Genomic DNA, 20,136 nt, shown 5'->3' on the forward strand with positions numbered 1-20,136 from the left:
CACCTCCCTCCTCCCAAGCGGGCTAGTGAAGTGGCACATCAAGGCGGTGAGCTTCAAAGGCTGAACTGCCTCTGATATGCATCAGGGCTGACTCCCAGTAGAAGAAATATCCCTCTTCCTGTCCCAGGCACGTCTGCACCACGGCAGGCTGGAAATTAGCTTTGCAGGGAGGTATACACCCCCAGAAGGCTAGCCAGTGCTTAATTTGGGCCGGTGCTTTCCGGTGCTTAGCACCGGCACCTATTTAACAGGGCCGGGGCTACAGCATTGTTCTCACTCGTGCGATGGGCCCAGTAATTATTAAAAATAAATGTACCAACCTTTACTGCTTCGGTTAGGATGCATGTCTGCCTGGTATGTCTAAATGATGGCCCACCCAGGTCCAGGCATGATGACTGCATCACGTTATTTATGTCAGTAGTGCACGCCTGCCTGAGTATGTCACTCCCATTGGTTTATTATGGTTGAGGGCGGGGCGGACGGGCTGATAGGTGCCGTGACCTGGGATCGAGGCAGGCTGCGTCCTGGAAAGTTTAGGTCTGTAACATTTATTTATTTATTTAATTGTATTTAATTTATTTAAACATCACATGATTACACTGCACGTTTTATTTATTTATTGTGTACGCTGTACGGCACACGCCACCGTGTTGTCTTCAGAGTGGGCAGGGCGGGTGTGAGACTAGATTGTGTCATGCACCGTCAGTGTAAACTGCATGTGCATCGTGCCACGCGTGGTGAGATAGGCCACCCTGCCAGAGATTGTTTTTATCTGGGTGTTGCCGTCCTTTGTAACGGCCCGGTACACCTAGTTGGCAAGATTGTTCATGCCTGCTGCAGGGTTGAATGCAAGGGAGGGGGAGGATCGCTTGATGACGTCACAGTCACTCTGTGAATCTCGAGTTCACATCGCTTGCAGCACAGCGCCCTTCTCCACTAACGCTGCAATCTATGCTAGAACTGGTCAAGCTTTTATCAGATTTTCTTTTCTGCGGCTAATGCCCTTCAGGTGGCAACAGTGCAGCTTAAAGGCAATGGGTACAAGAATCTAGTTATTGCTATCAATCAACCCAGGCGTACTTGAAAATGAAGATAAATTCTCAAAAATTAAGGTACGACGAGAATGTTACTTCTTCCAACAACATATAATACTCATTGTGAAAATGTTTACCACTTGCATACTTTTGAACAAGGTTCCGAACGTCAGAATTCTTTCCTCTATTTAATCTGTATGTGGCCACGACCTACCACTGATATGTAAAAGACAGCACATATTATTTATTTTCTATGACTGGTGCATTTTAATGCCAAAGTTGTTTTCATTTATGACGTTAAAAGGTGACAAAACTCTGTGTGTATATTATATCCCTAAACATTTCAGTTGTCAATTTAATCTGTTTGACAGACGTGCATTCTAGTGCGGTTCCATGGTTGCAAGGAGCAGCTGTTTTTTGATGTCCAGGTTTCCTAAATGATAAAAGTCAGATAACCTCTTTATTTAAGGTTTTGTGGCGGGTGTTATAAAGACTTGGGGGTAGGTAGCAAGTTGCAGTTTCAGCCAGTACTAGCTTTGCAATCAACATGCCTTTTTATATTGTTATTTTTTTTTAAACACATGTGTATTACACAAAACTACAGGGCCAGGCACAGTGATGTAAAGTGATGTTGTGTACAAAGCCAGGAGTGATTGAATATGTCAGACAAAACATCGAGCCTCCTAGCTGCGTTCAAATTGACATTCCCACTACTTATACAAATGATGGGAGAAGGCTTTGGTTTTAGTAAGGGCAGATCAGAGACATCTTAAGGATTTTGGGGGCCAACGGCCGAACTTATTTTGTGGGCTCCTGTTCGGAACAGGTTTGAAGTTCTGTTCTTTTATGCCCTCCTCGGCCAGGTCACTGACAGGGCACAGGCCTACTCTCCAAATTATAAATGTGTTTTCATCTATTATTCAGGAATAGTGAGGTGTGTTTGCAATATTTTAATTGCCGCAGCTGACTAATATTATTGTAAATAATTTCAGTGACCCTTTCCTGTTTTGAATATGTGAGGTCTTGTTTCGATCATGCATGGTGTGTATGATCAAAGTCCCACAGGGCCGAGGACCGCGTGATTAATCCCTCTGGTAAAGGTCTTGTGGTAAGACACACACGTGGTAAAAGCTGACAAATGCCAGAGTGGTATAGCTCCCAGTGGAAGGATTAAGTTCTGTTTGTGTGGTAAAGTGCCTGACGTGTGGCAAATGTCTGTGTGGTAAAGTAAGTCACTAGGTTAAGATGATCCTGCGTTGTGATTGTGTGTTAAACGGCAGAGTACTGTGTATTAAAACATTTTTGTGTGATGCATGGTTCCTTCCATGTGGTAAATGTTCATGTGGATAAAAGGTCCCCCTTATGTTATAGGGTCCACTTGGTAAAAGTGTGTTTCGAGCGTAGTGTTACTTACTGTCCATCAGACAGACTGGTGTCAAAGCACTACATCTGGCTCCAGGCACTGGGAACCACTCTTTCTGTGCCGTGGTATTTCATCTGGCTTTTAGCAGTCCCAGTTGAGGATGTGAGTGGAGCCGATAAAGTAAGTGGGTGGAGCTAATGGAGATAGTGAGTGGAGCCTGGTGAAGTGGGTGTGGCCTCCTAAAACATTTTAGCACCTGGACTTAATATTTAACAAATTAAGCACTGAGGCTAGCCACACCTCCAGGGTGAACAGCCTGGTCTGTACACCACAATTTAATTTCTGCCATCTGTATGAATGACAGAATAGAGGGCTATGGGTCGAAAAGGTGTCCTACACCCCCGGATGTGGTAACCCCAGGAGCGGATTGGCAGCAGGGACTAACTGCCAATTGGCTACTAGCACCCACGCCCCTATGTCCCCTAAATCTAGGATTTAAGGGACTCCTCTGACACCAGAATCTCAAATCGTAACAACGTGTATAAAGGAAGGAGCTAGAGGATACCTGAGTCACTGACCACAGGATTTTGCTCACAGAACCAAAGCAAAAGAGGGATATTGTGTCCCTGTGGCATCAGACTTGGAACTGAGTGAACGAGCCTCGTCCTTGGCTAAAACTTGACACTCCCTGAAAGAGAGACCCCTGTGGAAGCCAGAAGCACCCTTAGACTCCCGTGGACTAGTGGCACTAGTCCTCTGCAAACAGCAGGTAAAAATACTCACTTGATCCAAAGAATCACTGGCCATAGGGCCCTTCCATGGGAGCACCCAAATTCAATTGATTCAGAGCATTGTGGGAGTTGTAGTCTTGCCTGTCACGATGTTTCAGGCTGCTACCTCACTCCTGGGACCCAGTGAAGTGCTGGTACCTTTTCGCTATGATTACTGCTGCCAAGGCTTGTTGATCGCCAATCCGGCAACTAACCCCCAAACGCGAAGCTGCATCTACCTGGAACACCGTGCAACCTTCATCCGTCATCAGCAGCTGTTTACCTGTTGTCTTTTTGCAATCTGTTTCTTGTAGCATCGTCTAAGTGGTAAAACCAGCATCCCTGCGGCACCTGTTCAGCGCCAGGAACAGCCAGGACAAATCTGCACCCGGACTCTACGAGCTAGGAAAAATGTATCTGACTGTCATGGCCTGGTCATGGGGCCCACATGACTTTTGCCCTTTAGGGATTCCACATAACTCGACCTGCAAGTGACCGATTGTCACAAGTGTTTTTTTTTCCATTGACAGCAATGTTATATTTTCTAAGTATTATTTTGCACTGATATTAATACTGCTTCTAAAATCCATAAATCTGGTTATATGTATGCTATTCTGTTTGTGTTGGGGTCTAAATTAAGTTAAAAATACATTTTATTTTCATATTGTGCAATTACAATAAAAATGGTTTCCTCTTTCTTATGTTACACCATTCTAATGGTAGCTCGCACATACATTTCACTGCTGTTTTTTGTTTTGCTCTCTTCATAGGTTTACGTACCTGGTAATTTAGTGTAAATTGAATGGAAATTTTGGAAAATTCCACTTAACACATTGCAAACACATAATCAATATTTTAGGTCGCAAACCCTGGCAATGTATTCATCACTTACAAGCAGTTAATGGTATAAGCCATTAAGGGGCATTTTTACTAATGTTTCATACAACACAGGGAAGCAAGGAAAGTTGCTGCGGTGCATTGGGTGAAGCTGAGAGGGCAGAAGTGTGCGGTGTATATCTACTAAGATATGGCACTCTTCTTCCTCCTAGCTCCTGCGCACTGTGTGCTGCCTAGCGCCAGCACAGACACCCTTGTGCCATATTGCAAGGGTGTCTGCTTTATGGGCAAAATTGGTATTGTGCAGGAAGGAACAACTTCCTGCACAAAAACAATTTAAAGAGGAAGTAACAAGGAGGACATTCTGGGAGGAATACTGATTTGATGCACTCCCAGGTTTACAAACATTTAAAAAACTGGAATTGCACGGGAACGCCTGCTTGAAATGTAACAACAAGCCACTGTGTTGCATTACATTTCTTTACAAAGTCACACAAGGTAGAGCACGGTAGCACAAATAGCCGCTTGACTGGCTTACTGACAGAAGGACAATGCAAAGGCTTAGTAAATCTGGGCCTGAGCACATATCTACAAAGATCAGAGATCTCAGCAATTTTGGAATGTTTTTATACATTTTGCAGTAAGCCTAATAATTTCCATCCGCGAAGAAGACGAATAAACAGGGACAGATAACAGGAGCGGTTAGAATTAATTAGTGAGGTAATGGTTTACACTAATAACAAGGAAGAGTGCAGCCTTGTTTCTAAACATAATAAGTGTAATCAATGCAGAGTCGTGGACCCTGTTAGCAGCTTCTCGAGACCAGACCAGGAAATGGTTTCTTCATGAAAAGTGCTCTCAGACTGCTGCCAAAAAACATGTCTGGTTCTGGAGGCGCTGGGCCAGAACAGGTTAAACGCTCCAGTTTGGACATTTTTGCAAGGGTCTTGATATGACATTAGTACTGGGTGATTAGCATAAAATGCCGTATTCTAACTGATTATTGTAATGGTAATGTCACAACGAAATTTATTACATGACCTGGAATTGTATAGAACCAGTGCGAAATCATCCAATTACATGATTTGGCCAAGAATCTGCAATGCAGACGGAATGAACTATTCCCCTTTCTTCTCCTAGAAACCGTTGAGCCAGCAAAACTTAAGTTCCTTTTCTATAAACTGAGCTGATCCTCCCTCCAGGTGAATAAAGAAATTGCTACGTTGTTTACTAAAAAGATTGCAAGATAAGTCACCATGTGCCCGATGGATCAATATTGGGAATCTCTCCCAATCACTAGTAGGAAATCGCTATTCCTAATGTATGAAACTTCTAGAGTTTTATTTAGAGATTTCTAGTGGGTTGCAAGCTGACTTAGCTCATGAATATTAATGCGGTAGGTTGCAATTTGCGACTCTATAGGAATCACTAAAATCACAGCCTGCTGGTCTAAGCAGACCACCATGTCTATGTGATTGCTTTTAAATAAAGCTATCATTTTTTTTTATTGCAGCCCTGTTTTCCTTAAAGGAAAATGGATGCATTTAAAAATGAAAAATGACACATTTTCTTTTAATTTTTTAAGAGTAGGCAGGATTCCCTGCGACCACTGGCTTCTCTTAGCAAGCGTTTTTACGAACATTCACAAAGGGGAAGGGGTCCTTTTGCGAATGGGTTACCACCTGTCCATTATCCCAGATATTCTGACGAGCCCATGCAATATACCCTCCTCCACAACTGTATATCACTGTTCCTAAATTGTTATAAAATGTCTTCAGTGTAGAATTCAGTCTTTATTAACCAGCACTGAATGACTAACATGTGATCATATCTGATAATATTGATCTATGTAGCAATTCAAATAAGAGGTCGACAGGTTTCCACACCCCTGCTGTAGACCATACTCTGGGACCTTCTTCGGGGCATGTGAACACATTTTTTAAAATAAGGTTATTCAGTGCAGATTAATAAATTGACAGTCTGCAGGTGCTAACTTGTAGGTGCAGATGAGAATATCCCATGGGGATAGGTTGGATACCTGTCAAAGATCCCAAACAAGAGGATTTGCTTTTTCCCCTGTGTGGCAAAAAGGAACACACCAAGCTGTTACTGGCTGTGCATTATCCAATGACTGCAAAGCAAACGCAGCCTTAGAGTGCAATCAAATGTGACCTGCAATGCAATGTAAATGCTGGACTGCAATACATTGCAAAACCTTATGTCTTACTCTGCCCCCACTCCAGGATCAGTCAGTCGCCCTCTCATTAACAGTCAGTCAGAAGAGGTGCCTGACACTGTGCTATACTGTTGGAAAGGGTCAATCAAAGCAGCAGAATATGCCACACTCTCTCTTAATCTCTCGTATTTCCAGCTCATTCCTCCAATTTATACCCTACAGTTATCTTTCTAAATATGCGGTCTTGTTTCAGAGGTGGCCCGATTTTGTTTTCTCAAATAAAGACTGTGCAGCTTACTTTATCTTTTCCTTATCACTTTTGTTGTTCATAATTGCTGGGCCTGCTCACCTGTCAAGCTGGATCCTCACTGTGAAAGCAGTGGTAGCAGTGGCGGTGATGGCAGGACGTCCACGGGCAGATGTCGACAGTATCTGACCTACGTGCATGTGCACAGCATTCACCAAGGGCCCCCCCCAACAGGTTTCAAAATGTTGCAGTTGTAGTGGGTGAGCCAGCCTGTGACTAGGTGTACAGCACTACTGTAATTGCAGCCATGACATGTTAGTGGTTGTGAGAAATGTGGTTACTGGTTGGGGGTGGTGAAGCCCTTACTCAAGCAGCAACCACCATCATTGTCAGGTGGAGGCACAAGCAAATCTCAATTTAGCCTGTGCACAACCCTCTGGTAGCTTGGCACAGAGCAGTCAGGCTTAACTTAGAAGCAATGTGTAAACTATTTAGTACATAAAACAAGGTGAAAATGACAGAATCCAAACAGTAGAACCAGAGAAATGCAATTTTACAGACTTCAGAGAAAATAGCACCAAATGGGACAAAGCACCATATGTGGATATCTGGTCGCCCCAGACTGGGACAAAATCACAAGTTTAAGCTGACCGCAATGGAGCGTGGAGTACTGAAAGTCCTGGTTGCAGATCGTTGAGATGTCCCCTGTTTTAGGATGCACCGAGCAGCCAGGGTGAGGCGTCAGTTCAGAGGAGCTGTGATGTGCTGTGTCATCATCGAGGATCCTTTTGATGAGGACTTGCAATCCAAAGTTCAGTGTCGAGGATGAGTCATGCAGTTGGGGCAATGTGTCAGTTCAGAAGAGCTGCGAGACTACGATGCAAGAACCTGCTTCACAGTCGAAGCTGCCGTTGAGGAGAGATTTGCGATGTAAGGACCTGCGTTGGTAAAACTTTTCACAGCAGCGGTCTCGGTGCGGGCTGCAACGTGAATGCAGATTCCTTCCGCTGGGAGAAACCTTGCAGCAGAGGCAATGTGTGGGTTCTGCTCGGGTTGCACTGCACAGCAGCGGAGATGTGTTGGTTCTGCTGGATCCACAGATGGGCTGGAAGAGCACCTTCAAGATCACTTTGAAGTATACAGGGCTGGCTTGATACCACATGGCAGGTGCTGGGTTCAAGGTTGTTGAGCCCTCCTGTCCCTGAGGCTGTAGTCAGGAGGCCAGCCAACTAGCCTTTGGAGGCACTCTGGAGTCCTTGGTTCAACAGATGCAGGTCCAGTCCTTCTCACCTAGGCAAGACGGCAGCATGCAACAGGTCGGCACAGTGGAATTTCTTTCAGCAGCCCAGCAGACCTTATACATTGGCAGAGATCCACAGGTCCAGATGTGTACTGAAGAGTTGGTGTCTGAGGTCCAATATTTATACCTGGGCCTTCCATTGAAGTTAGGGAAACTTCTAGTGGTTTTCCTTTGAAGTCCTCAGTCATCCTGCCTTCCCTGTCCTGGCTCCAGACTAACTACATGGGGTATGCAGCCCTTTGTGTGGAGGCAGGGCACTGCCTATTCAAGTGTAAGTAGGGCTGCGCCCTACTCCCCCTCCCACCCTGCCACTGGTGGCCCATCCAGACACACCTAAGCTCTCCATTGTGTGTGTCTGTCTAGAAGGAATACACAAAGCTCAGCTTTAGCTACACCCAGTCATGTGACCCAGAGACAGGCTGCAGGCACTAAATGGCTGTGGCAAGAAATGCCAACTTTCTAAATGGGGCATTTTCAAAATTGTACTCTAAAATCTGCCAATTCCACCATGTTTAGAGTAGAGGGCACAAGCACTCTAGGACTGGTTAGCTGTGGTAAAGTGTGCAGAGTCCTAAAGCTAGCAAAAATAAAGTCAGCAAAACAGGAGGAGGGAAGACAAAAGGTTAGTGGGAAAATCACGCGAAGGATGACAAGTCTAACAGTGTTGCCTTGTCTGGTAATTCTGGTGGCCAATACATGTAGGTATAGGGGCTCACAAGGGAAAAAGGGGAGTTGGGGTGGGCCACCAACATACATCGCACCAACACCCCCCTCCTCACACACGGGCTTCTGCCACTGCAACTGCATTGTATTTGTTCTGTATGAGGGACTCCTGTACTGCCTACGCTGCACTTGACCTTTCCTGTTTCCTGTGTTATTCCATTATTGGGCGATGGGAACAGATGGGAATTCTGACACCAAAACACGTTATAACATCATAGTTTAGAATCGTATAAACAGCACCACTATAATCAAGTGACAAGTAAGAGTCTGATTCCAAATCAGGCAGAACACAATTTGCATATACTATCATGCATTAATTTCTCACCACGTGATTATTATTGGTTAGGTTTTTCCACACCTGGATTAACTGGGTGTGGAAGAACCTGACCTGATTTCTGCAGTCGGAAAGATCACAAGACATTTGCTGAAGCAGCACCCAAGTTTCATGCCACTTATTTTTCTAATACGGTGATTCCCTCTGCTAGAAAAAGTCCCTCTTCCCTCCTCTATGTCCCCTATCTCTGTCCATGCACCAGTGCCCACATACATGTACCAGCTTCTCAAAGCTTTGAGCAGGTGGTAAATGTGTGCAGAATAAATACTACGATACGGGATTCTGTGTGTTTTAACCTGGAAAAATCAGACCCATACAGTACTTCCCCATTCCATGGGGTTCTACTCGTACTTGCACGGTACTGGGGCCATTTTATGTATTTGAATGGCATTTCTATAGCACTATACAGGGTCAAATGCAACCATCAAGTCAACAAATGATAGGAGAGGAAGCTGGTTTACGGGCAGTCAATGTGTTGTGATGTAATGTTCTTTAAAGAGGTGACTCTTCAACTCTTTCGTTAACTGGAGCAGTGTTGGGGTGCTTCTCCTGATGGATATGGGAATGTTCTTCCAGATCTTGAGAGCATAGATGGAGTTGACCTGTTCTCTTGTTTTTTTCTTTTTTACACTTCCTAGTCTGTAGTTGGATGGTGTCGTGACTACGGGTGTGTCGATAACCACCACAGATGGCGAGTTCTTTGAAAGATAAGTGGGGTTGCTTGTGTGATGGAATTGTAAATGATGAAGCTGGTATTGAAGATGGTGTGGGATGCCACGGGGTAGTCAGAGGAGTTCCATCATGGTAGGGGCGATATGACCATATTTCTTCAGGACCTGCTTGCTTTTGTTTCTTTTTTACATTTCTTAGTCTGCAGTTAGATTGTGCTCTGGCTGCAGATGTGCTAAGTACCACCAAAGATATTGCTCTTGTCTGAAAGTTTTAGTCATAATGGCTTCGTAAATGATGCAGCTAGTTTTTAAGATGGGGGGGGGGGGGCTGACAAGAGGTGCCAATAGAGTTCCATTAGGATAGGGGTGATGTGGTCATATTTTTTCAGGTCCTGGATTGGACGTGCTGTGGCACGTGGAGTGTAAAGGGGTGTCATCAGTATGGAGTCCCGAAGGCTATGAAGCGAGGCATTACCACCATCCAAATGCAAGAGTATGAGGGATTGAATAGCAGTTCTGAAGATACTTTCTGGAAGAAGCTGTTCCAAGGCAGCGCAAATAGCTCCTTGATTGGCTTTTTAAATCTACTGAAGCCTTTGCACTGTTCTAGTGCCGTCGTGCCCAAAGCGAGGACAACGCAACGGCTCAGTAAATCTGCCCCTAAGTGCCTAACTAATAAGATCTGAAAACTCAGAAATTTTGTAATGCTTTTACACAAAGTACAGTAAGTTTAAACATTTTCATCAGCGAGGAAAGAGAACAAAAAGGGACTGATAACAGGACTCGTTAGAACTAATTAGCGAGGAAATGGTTTACACTAGTAACAAAGAACAGTGCAGCCAGATTGTGCTCTGAGAACCACCAGAGATACTTATCTTGTCTGAAAGATAAGCAGGGACGCTTGTCATGATGGCTTTGTAAATGATGCCGCTGATTTCAAAGACGGGGGGCTATAAAGAGGAGCCAATGGAGTTCCATTAGGATGGGGGTGATGTGATTGTATTTTTTCAGGGCCTGGATTAAACGTCCTGTGGCATGTGGAGTGGAGTGTAAATGGGTGTCAGTGTGGAGTCTGGAACGCTATGAAGCAAAACATTATTTAACTTCTTTAGAAGAGAGAGCTACAGTCCTTGTATTTTTTTGGCAATGTGTTCCTTGGGGGTGAGTTTGGTGTCCAGGGTGAATCCAAGTGGTATTGCATTTGGGGAAAGTTGGTGTTCAAAGCTTCATTGAAATCATGTCAACAGGTGTACTGTTTATTGTTTATTAATCTTGGATAATAGCATGAATTCTGTCCTGGCTGGGTTAAGCTTCAGAGAGGTGCTGGACATTGAAGTCTGGATGATGTACAGGCAATGTTTGATACGCTGGATCTCTAACGCAGAGAGGCTTTCAAATAGCCTGGTGTATCATCGGGATATTGGTGAACCTTGATGCTGTTCTCAGGGAGTGGAGCACCAAGCAGCTCACTGTAGAGGCTGAAGATGACAGGACATAGTATGGAACCCTGGTGGACTCTGCCGGTGATAGGGAGCTTTGGGGACTGGAGGTGCCCATGTTAACAACTGGATTCAGTTGGACAGGTAGGAGAGGAACCAGTGAAGAACAATGCCGGAGCATCCCATTTGAGACTCCAGGGTGCCTGTAAGGGTGGGATGGTTGACTGTGTCAAAGGCAGCCGAGAGCTCCACCAATATCTGGCAAAAAGGAAGAATCATCTTTGGTCAGGAAGGCATCATCTATGATTTTCCTAAAATTTACATAATTACAGAAATTATACAAATTTCACACACCTCTAATTAAAATGCAAAACAGTGGCAAAAATAATACAAGGCAATTGCTGTTTCAAAGGACCAGAGCTTTCGATGCATTTGAAGCTCAAATCTATATTCTAGATTGTCATGTTCATACACCTTTTCTCTGTAAAAACGAATGAATAAGTGACTGAGAATGAAACTAACTGATATTCACTAATGAGCAGGTGCCGAGATGATCTCATTAGAAAGAATGTGGGAAGGCCTTAGCAAACTGACACCAAGGCACAGACAGGAGCTGAACCATCTGTTTGCTAAAATTCTCACTTTGTTGAGCAAATCCTCAGAACAAGGCTAGGTTTACTACACATTGCAGAAAATGTGCAATTGTACAACATGGGATACAATGGCTATGATGCATTAGAAATGTGTGTAATTTAGCACGAGTGCTAGGGTTTTAGTGGTGTTTAAGCTAGTAGAAAAGCGAGATAGCAATTGAATAATAAATACAACAGTACATGTTAAGTCACACACACGAGGTCAACCAAATAATACCCCAGGAAACTGAGTATATATAAATCACAATATAAAATGATTCCTGAAGGAGTAATTTCAAAACAAAATTACTTAGTTCTGTGATTGGTAATAGATATATCAGATCACTGTTCCAAATGAATGTACACAAATGTCTGTGTAATATGATTGGTGTCAAATCTATCCAATGTCAATTTCCAATAAAAGTACACAATACAAAATATATAATATAGTAGGTGTACTCTGTCATAGACAGGTGCGACAAGAACTCAATTTTATTTAAACAATAAAATTTGTTGGTTCAAATACATAAGCACCCCTCGCTGCCATGTAGTCGCACACGTTCAGGTCAATTAAATGGTGACTAAAGCCAGCAAGGGAGACCTCTCAACAGATCACAGGAGTCCTTTTATACTCTGGGTATCTTCTGGTACAATGTAAATTTGTAGTTTATTTAGAAGAAGTTGTAGTGGCAAGAACATCGACGTTTTGGTCTCCTGGTGTCTAACAAGTATGTGAGACCAATCAGGACAAAGCGTCTAAATAAACACCAATTATAGACCCGTGAGTAAAACCAGGAATTAGTCTACAAACTAAGGGGCATATTAACAACGGCCAGCGATAATTATCGCTGACCGTGCTTAGTGATAATTATATAATCGCAGGCTATCTCTGGTATTTATCGCCCTGGTAGCGCGTTATTAACCGCGTTACTCCAGGGCGATAATTCCAGAGATAGCGAGGTTATCGCCCTTTTGCAGGGAACATCGCTGGTTTTCCAGCGATGTTCCCTGCAGAAGGGTGATAACCTTGCTGATACGACACACAGGGTTGTATCAGCATAATCCACCCCCTATGTTAGGGATGGCTATGTCAGGATTTTAGCCGACGTTAGGTTTTGGCGAAAACTGACGTTTTTGCCAAAATCTAATGTGTGCTAAAATCATATGGGCTGCCTTGTAAATATTGCAATGTAAACATCAGCGATATTTGCAAGCTAGTCCATCAGGGGTATGCCCAGTAACGCCCACTTTGCATCTCATTGGAGATGCAAAGTGAGGCGTTGGGAAAAAGGGTGCTAACATGCGATTATGCATGTTAGCACCCTGTTGTAAATAGGGCTCTGGTTTTATCTCCGCTTTTTTGGCTTTCGGAGATAAAGCCCTTGTAAATATGCCCTTCAATGTACAAAATCTGCTCGAGAAACACTAAATGATTGAATGAAGGTCCCAATCTGATCAGACATATCTGTTAACAATCACAGAACTAAGGGCTTTATTTAGATCTCAGCGGATGGGATACTCTGTCACAAACACTGTATTACGATCCACATAGGATATAACGGGATCGAAATATGGCGGCCCGGATATCCGTCACGTTTGTGACGGAGGATTCCCCTCCGCCAAGATCTAAATCAGGCCCTAAGTAATTTTTGTGAAATGACTTCATGCTTAATACACACTTGAGCTTTGGGATTTTCACAATACATATAAGAGCATTAAAGCACATACATAAGTACATCTACATTTTTCATTACCTTTTGTACTATAGTTGTAGAACTTTGCACGGAGACAGGAGTGCGTGTCTGCATGTGTAATTGTGTGTGTTGTAGTGCATGTGTACTGTTGAATTGTATTGCCACAGTAGAACTTTCTAGGGCAAAATGCCATTAAGGGAGCAGTGGTACGTCTGCTACTTTTCTGTTCGCTGTGCCACCAACAAAAATTTTGAATGCATGGATGATTGAATGGGCTAATGAGTAAATAGATCGATGGTTGCATGAATGGATGTGTACAAGGCCTGTTGAGCTAAGTGCATGGTTTCCTGACTGTGTGAATGAATTGGTAAGTGACTGAGTTATTGATCAATCCAGGAATTTAGTCAGTCACACATTCATCCATCCATTCACTCCCTGATCCATCAGCTAAGCCTTTTTTTTAGTTTCATCCACGCATCCACCACACCAACACGATGATCATTAATGAAGCGCATCACTTATAAAAAAAAAAGGCCAGACCTATCAGCTTTGCCATTGATTGTTTACATACACTTCCTGCAGATGGGTGCTTTGCCCTAGTAGCAACAGTTGCTAGTATGTCTGCCACTTACACATTGACCTATGTGGGTACATAATGGCAGCTTTTTCATTTTTTTATTTGTTTATCCAGCAAAATTAAAACGTCATGTGCTTATCTCTGCACACACGAGTACATGTTTGCTCTGCACCATGGTGAGCCATGTTTAATTGAAAGATCCAGGCGTCCAAGGCGCTTTGATGTTTATTAGTAATAAACATTTCAGACTAAATACAATACAACACTTTTTGGTTGACACATAGAATAATAGCAGGGGTAGGAATTATCACTTTAATTTCCGGTTTTAATTGGTTCATGTGTCTGATTTGCCTGCTGTAGTGGCCATTTGTCAATGTCTCTCTTTATTTCGGACCATTAAACCCCCAACCATTTCACACATTTCTCATTTTTCCCTTCGCTGGGTGTAACAAATGGCATCTTAGGGATATTGCAGTGATCTTCAGCAATTTATGAACCTCTTTTTCTGAAGAAACACCTCATGAAAACCTTTCAATCATTGTACACGCATTTATGAGGGAGATGGGCAGATATAAATCCTGCTTTAATGTGCAATTTGAGTGCATGGCCCTATAGGCTGTGAAATGAGATTGTTGTCATCTTCATATGAATAGTGCAACTGCTCTGGGAAAAGACTTCACAGGTCTGATCTTGCACATTGTGTCTGCTGTCTGGAGTTTGACCCTGTATGGTTTTTGTGACTTGAAATATTTGTTGTCTGTGGGTGCATCTGAGTTGACTCGAAACCTTCAGAACATTTGAGAGGACGCCTTGGCGCAGGGTGAATGTGTCTGAGCACTCTATGCGGTCACTAGGCATTTGGGGCTGTCCTTATGTACATGGTGGGGGGCCTGTGTATTTGACACAATGCCTGGGCATATGATGACTGTGCTTATTTATGCATTTAAGACTATACCCACACATACAGTGACTGCACCATGTATGCCTTCTGTGGATCATAGTAGCATTACTGTGCTCTGAAAGCAGCACCCTAGTTACTACAGTAGTAACCACTAAACTAGTATGTGCTGAATTGTTTGCAAATCCTGTCCTTCTTGCAGTTTTTTTTTTACTTCAGACTGTCCTTTTTTGTGTCGCTATTATTAAATGACAATGCCACTAAAGTCATAAGTCAAGCATGTCACTTCCTGTCATGATGTAATAAGCGAAAGGGCATGTGATGTCACTTCCACTACCCCAGACCATTTGGTGAATTGACAACATTAATTTGTAAATCATTTTCTAAACATTTTGGGGGCAAAGGTGGTTAGTGTAGTTTGTTGGATTTATGGGAAAAGAAATGAAATGACAGCATATAACTTACTAACCACTACCTAAAATAAATAATACAAAAAAGGAAAAATAGTCCATTTATTTTTGGGTGATTTATCATCTTTGCATTGTAGGTGCTGTGCTCATGTTGGTGAGTGGAAGAGATGAGGGGAAGTTTGTTGTTGAAGTTGTCTTTGAAATGGACCCCGATTCTTGCTTTGATGACAAAAATACAGAGCTGCCAAAAACCTTGGAAGAGGACCAGGGAGAGCCCCTGGAAATGTGGCCTGATCCCAACTCTTGAATGAACGTCCATTTGTGGCTGAGTTACAGATATGACAAGATGTGAAATTCATCTCTTGACTGACCTATATATTTACTTGAGATACGTCAATGTGTTCCCTGGCACACATGTGCTAGCATTACACAACCAGGCTTCACAGAGGCACTTGCACAAAACGAGCCAGTCTCTTTTTATTGGAAGGTCCTGGGAGGCCCTGGAGAAAATCCAAGCTCATCAATCTTTTTTACCACTTGTAGAACATATATGCTTTTATGCGAGGAAAGTCTCTGTTATTGCCATTGTCAAAACATAAGTGCGGCAACAATCTCACAGGAGCATATCTGGAAAACAACTTTGTACTCATTATTTAATCGCCCAATAACTACTACTGAGAAAACTGAGAATCCGCCTCTTTTGTAAGGGGTCTATTTATTATTAATATTATTATTAATATATCATTATCTGCAAGGAACACCAGGAGCATTTACCAGACCAGAGTGTCGCCTTTGTTTCATGGTATGATTAGTTCAAATATTTCTCACTGATAGGAATCCTTCTCTGTAAAAGTAGGTGCCTGGTTTGTGTTTTTACTGCACAAGGCTCTGCCACCCATACTCTATATACATCGCCTGTTGTGATTTGGTAAAGCTCCTAAGCATAACATTTCTCAGGTCAGATTTCAGAGTGTATTTGGTATTGAAGCGCTATTTCCAGCTGCAGATAGGTTGAAGTGTGCATGTGTACATGGGTTCCCTCTGCTGGGAATGCATCTCTGCCTTTGAGTCAGCTGGTAACAGTCAGAGGCGTGATCCTTCCCTCTGTGGACCCTGGAACCATTGCAGATGTTGCACTCATGAGTAGGGAGTGATTAAAAGATCTCTTCTATTTGCCAATCTCTTCTCTGCTGGTTTGCCATTGCACTCTTTCCTTCTGTACTTAAGCAGGCCATATCTCTTAAAAAGCCCAAAACAAATCCTTCGGCAATGAAGAACTCTGTTTCTTTGCTTAGCTTGCTATCCACAATTATTGAAAATTATTATAAATCACAAACAGTTCTTTCACTGTTTGGAAAGATTCAATCGTCTTGATTCTCCTGAATGAGACTTCAGACAAGCTCACATGCTGCAGAGACGAGCCCCTGCCCGGCCTAGATGACATTAGGTGGCATTAGATTGGCATTGGGGCATTGGGTGGCAGCATTATCACACGAATCACGCTAGACCTCTGCACAGCTCCTGATGCTGCCAACCCTCCATCAATGGTCAGGAAGCATCACAAAGTGGGAATATGTCTCCTCGGCGTTGCACTTCATCACAATCATTGTGAAAGGACACACTGAAGCTGCCTCTCATCCCCCCCCCCCATTGATCACATTCCACTCCTCTTACACACAGAGTTCCGCAGGTGTCCTCCAGCTGCCCCACACTTTGTAAAGCTTATGTTGTGACTCTTTCTGCTTTGGTCAGGAACTTTGAGCTGTAAGTCTGCCCTTCTGCCCTTCAAATGCTCACTAGAAGGCGTGCGTCCAATGCCTTCAGCGCCATTACATTTGAAAGGAGCCTCCTTGAGGTAGCAGAGGGGATCCCGGCTGCAAACCCTCTCAGACTCTATTCAGACAAACTCAAAGCTCTGGTGTTTGGTGCCCTCCTCCATCATTTAGGACTTCAGCAGCATGCTAGCCTAGTCACGTAGGTTCTTTCGCCGTGTCTGGCTATTCAGCCCATAATCTGGGCATTATATTTGACTCTCCTTTGTCTCTCACCCCATACATCAATCCACTCATCCCTCCTACCTCTTGCAGTAGGAGTGAGCAGCCCACAGGCTCTGGACTTCATGGATGATTTGCTATCTTTCAGAGGCGGCTCCTTCGCTAAGGCGGAGAAGCATCGCCCCACTGCTTTTTAGCAGTGTAAGGAAAAATAAAATGATAACCGAAAGTTATCAATTTGTATTTTACTGTTTGTGGACAAGTCAGTGCAGGGTGAGCGGGGCTGCTCTGTTGACAGAGCATATGGAAGGGAGAAGTGGTTTTCACTCCCTAAGTGGAGTAGTTTTCACTCCCTAAGTTTTCACTCCCTAAGTGCACATGAATGTTTGACCGGCCCTCTCGGGCTGGCCAAACATTCATGCGCACTTTCCCAATTCTCCACACAGGCTGGATTACAGCCTGCGTACAGAACATGCCCAGGCCCCTATTCCCTGGCTACACGCCGAACCTCGGCGCTCAGACCAATCACGACGCTGCATTGCAGCGTTGTGTTTTTTTGGCTCAGGAAAGCCTCAGCCTGGGTGCTTCCTTTTGCTCCCGCCGATGCGATGAGGAGGACCTAGTGAGGATGACACGGCGAACAGGTGATATAAATTTTATTTTTTATTTACCTCCCCCGCCACCCCTGATCCACGCCGGCCACCACTGCTATCTCTACTATGAAGAGGCCAAGCTGGCATTGAAGAGCACACAGACGTGCAATGGAGACCGCCAAATCGTTGAGCCTTTGGAGTAGAAACCTTTCCCTATCGCCTCAAAGAGTCCTGAAACTGACACTGTTTGCAAGGGACCAATATCAAAACTTTGGCTTATGATATGGATTTGAATTGCTACTCATGATAGAGCAGTTCATTTCATGGTCTACAATCTGATTATACTGAGATTTAATTTAGATAGGAGCCTTTGGGCCATTTGCTTTAAATATCTATAGGCTGCCACCTCTTTTTGTGCTGTGGAAGACCAGTTTCCTAGGATGTTGTGGGTCGAAACATAGACTTTAGGCATACTTTAGTTTCTCTTGCTCACACGTGAACTTTATACAACATATCCTGAAATTATATAGAGCCAGGGGGGATAAAAGCAAATAAATGTGACCAATGTATATATTTTTCTGTGCACTTGTCAGTGTCTCACTTATCATTTGCACTGCATCCTCACTTGGAGATCCTCTATACAACTTTCATTGTTGGTTTATACATTTGTTTTGCTCATAATACAACTTTTGGAAATGTTCTCTGTGCTGTTCATTTGTTGTAATAAAAGGGATTTTGTCTGCAATTACATGACTCCACAAACAATGTATGTAACTGAATGAATCTGAGTGAACAGTTTGTGGTATTATACATTCAATTACCCTGGCTCCTACGAAAGCTGTGTTGCCCCTGGTCTATTTACTACAGTGCCAACCATGACATTATGTCCCTCCTGACTCATTTATATTTATGTACAATAATTATTTCATGTTGATGATATAAAGACTTTGTTCTTCTTGACTGTATCGAGTCCAGCCCTAATGCAGCATCACTACATATTTTCACCCACATGGTTGCCTTCCCAAATGAATCAGTGGTCATTGTGAAAAAAAAGTAAACTGTATAAACGTAATCAAATCAATATATTATAGACTTGGGGCATATTCTCAAGGATTTATTGCCGAGTTATCGGCATGTTATCGCAGCCAAAGTGGTGATGAATATATCGCACCACTCACAAGCCGGGGCCACTAACTCTGTGCAGCTCAAGTCATGGATCCTGTCTGACTGAACATGGATGGCCTCTGAGTCGATGGTCTGGGGGTCATCAATGCCATGTGTCTGTGACCCTGCGCCAACCTCTGCCTCCGGCCTCAACTGTGATCCACCACGGCTCACACATCAAATCAAGTCCTGACCTGCCCGGACGTCGCATCACAGCAGGATGCACACGCCACCACCGCCCGGACCAACTCCACACAACAGGTGCCAGAGTCGGAGGTGTGTTACTGCCAGGCTATCAGAGGCTCACACCTGTCGTGGGTGCCATCATCAGCTTGATACTCTGCTCAGCTCTTCAGGTGCCACTAACTCAGTGCACCACAACTCATGGACCATTCTGGTTGCATATTGGGTGCACACTGTACTTTCTCCGGCTACCGCCATGATGCTTCACAGTTGTTTCTGTTATGCTGGTGTTTTCTGTTTCTGCTTTAATTGTGATCACTGTTCAAGTTGTTGCCAGCACTAACGACTCCATGAGGGCTGGCTTACACTCACCCCACACATCCAGCACAGGCGTTACTGTACATGTGACCCTGGCAATAAAGGTGTCAAGTGCACGTGCCCGTAGCCAGTTCCACAAACTATCTGAGTGTGTCCGTGTGCTCATGATGTATGTATTAGGGCCCCGTGCCCTCCACCATTACATTGTGCCATGTACAGCAGACGCAGCCATGCCACCGCAGGCAGCGGGTGAGACCTTGCACATGTAGCTTTGTTGTCCCCCACTCAATACGTAAGAGGAGTGAACTGGGCCGGCGTACACCAGTCCAACGTGGGGGTGTGGATGATTATCCCGTGGCTCTGGGTGTGGTTCAGTACTGTAAATGTACATAGGCATGTGTCACTGTCGCAGTGTGGGTCTCTGTTGTGGTGTGTAGGTGGTCCCTGATGAGACTTTGACACTCACGTATGTGATCTAGTTCGGCTTCCATGAGGTAGAACCCCACCCACACCTGTTCGGCCACCCCCTTCTGGCAGTCTGACACCTGGCCTTGGATTGCGATGTGTGCTTCGGTGGGCTGCTGGGAGCCAGCCGTAGTGGGGTGTGTGTCCAGCTGTGTGGTCTGTGCAGGGGGTGGGGTATATCCTGGATGCAGCTGGGCTGCCCAGCTCCTGGAGGTCGATTGCCTAAGATGTCCGTGTACTGTTGTAGGCCGTCGGTGTCGGAAGTGTGGTGGTCCTCTTCAGCATCACTGTTGAGTTGTCTGGTCTGCTCTGCT

General features: G+C 44.1%; 1 long non-coding RNA gene across 2 annotated transcripts in view; it reads left to right on the top strand.

Moving 5' to 3' along the window:
* Nucleotides 1-480: 480 nt before the first annotated feature.
* Nucleotides 481-20,136, top strand: part of LOC146805962 (uncharacterized) — a 109,418-nt gene continuing 89,762 nt past the window's right edge. The window contains exon 1 of one of the 2 annotated variants that reach the window (XR_014967531.1): nt 481-537. This is a non-coding gene — a long non-coding RNA (uncharacterized LOC146805962). Of the gene's footprint in view, nt 538-1,000; nt 1,113-20,136 lie in introns of those variants that run through there. The other variant, XR_014967530.1, reaches the window with a different exon arrangement.

Source organism: Triturus cristatus, chromosome 8 (genome assembly GCF_964204655.1).
Source record: "Triturus cristatus chromosome 8, aTriCri1.1, whole genome shotgun sequence".
Classification (NCBI taxonomy): Eukaryota; Metazoa; Chordata; class Amphibia; order Caudata; family Salamandridae; genus Triturus; species Triturus cristatus.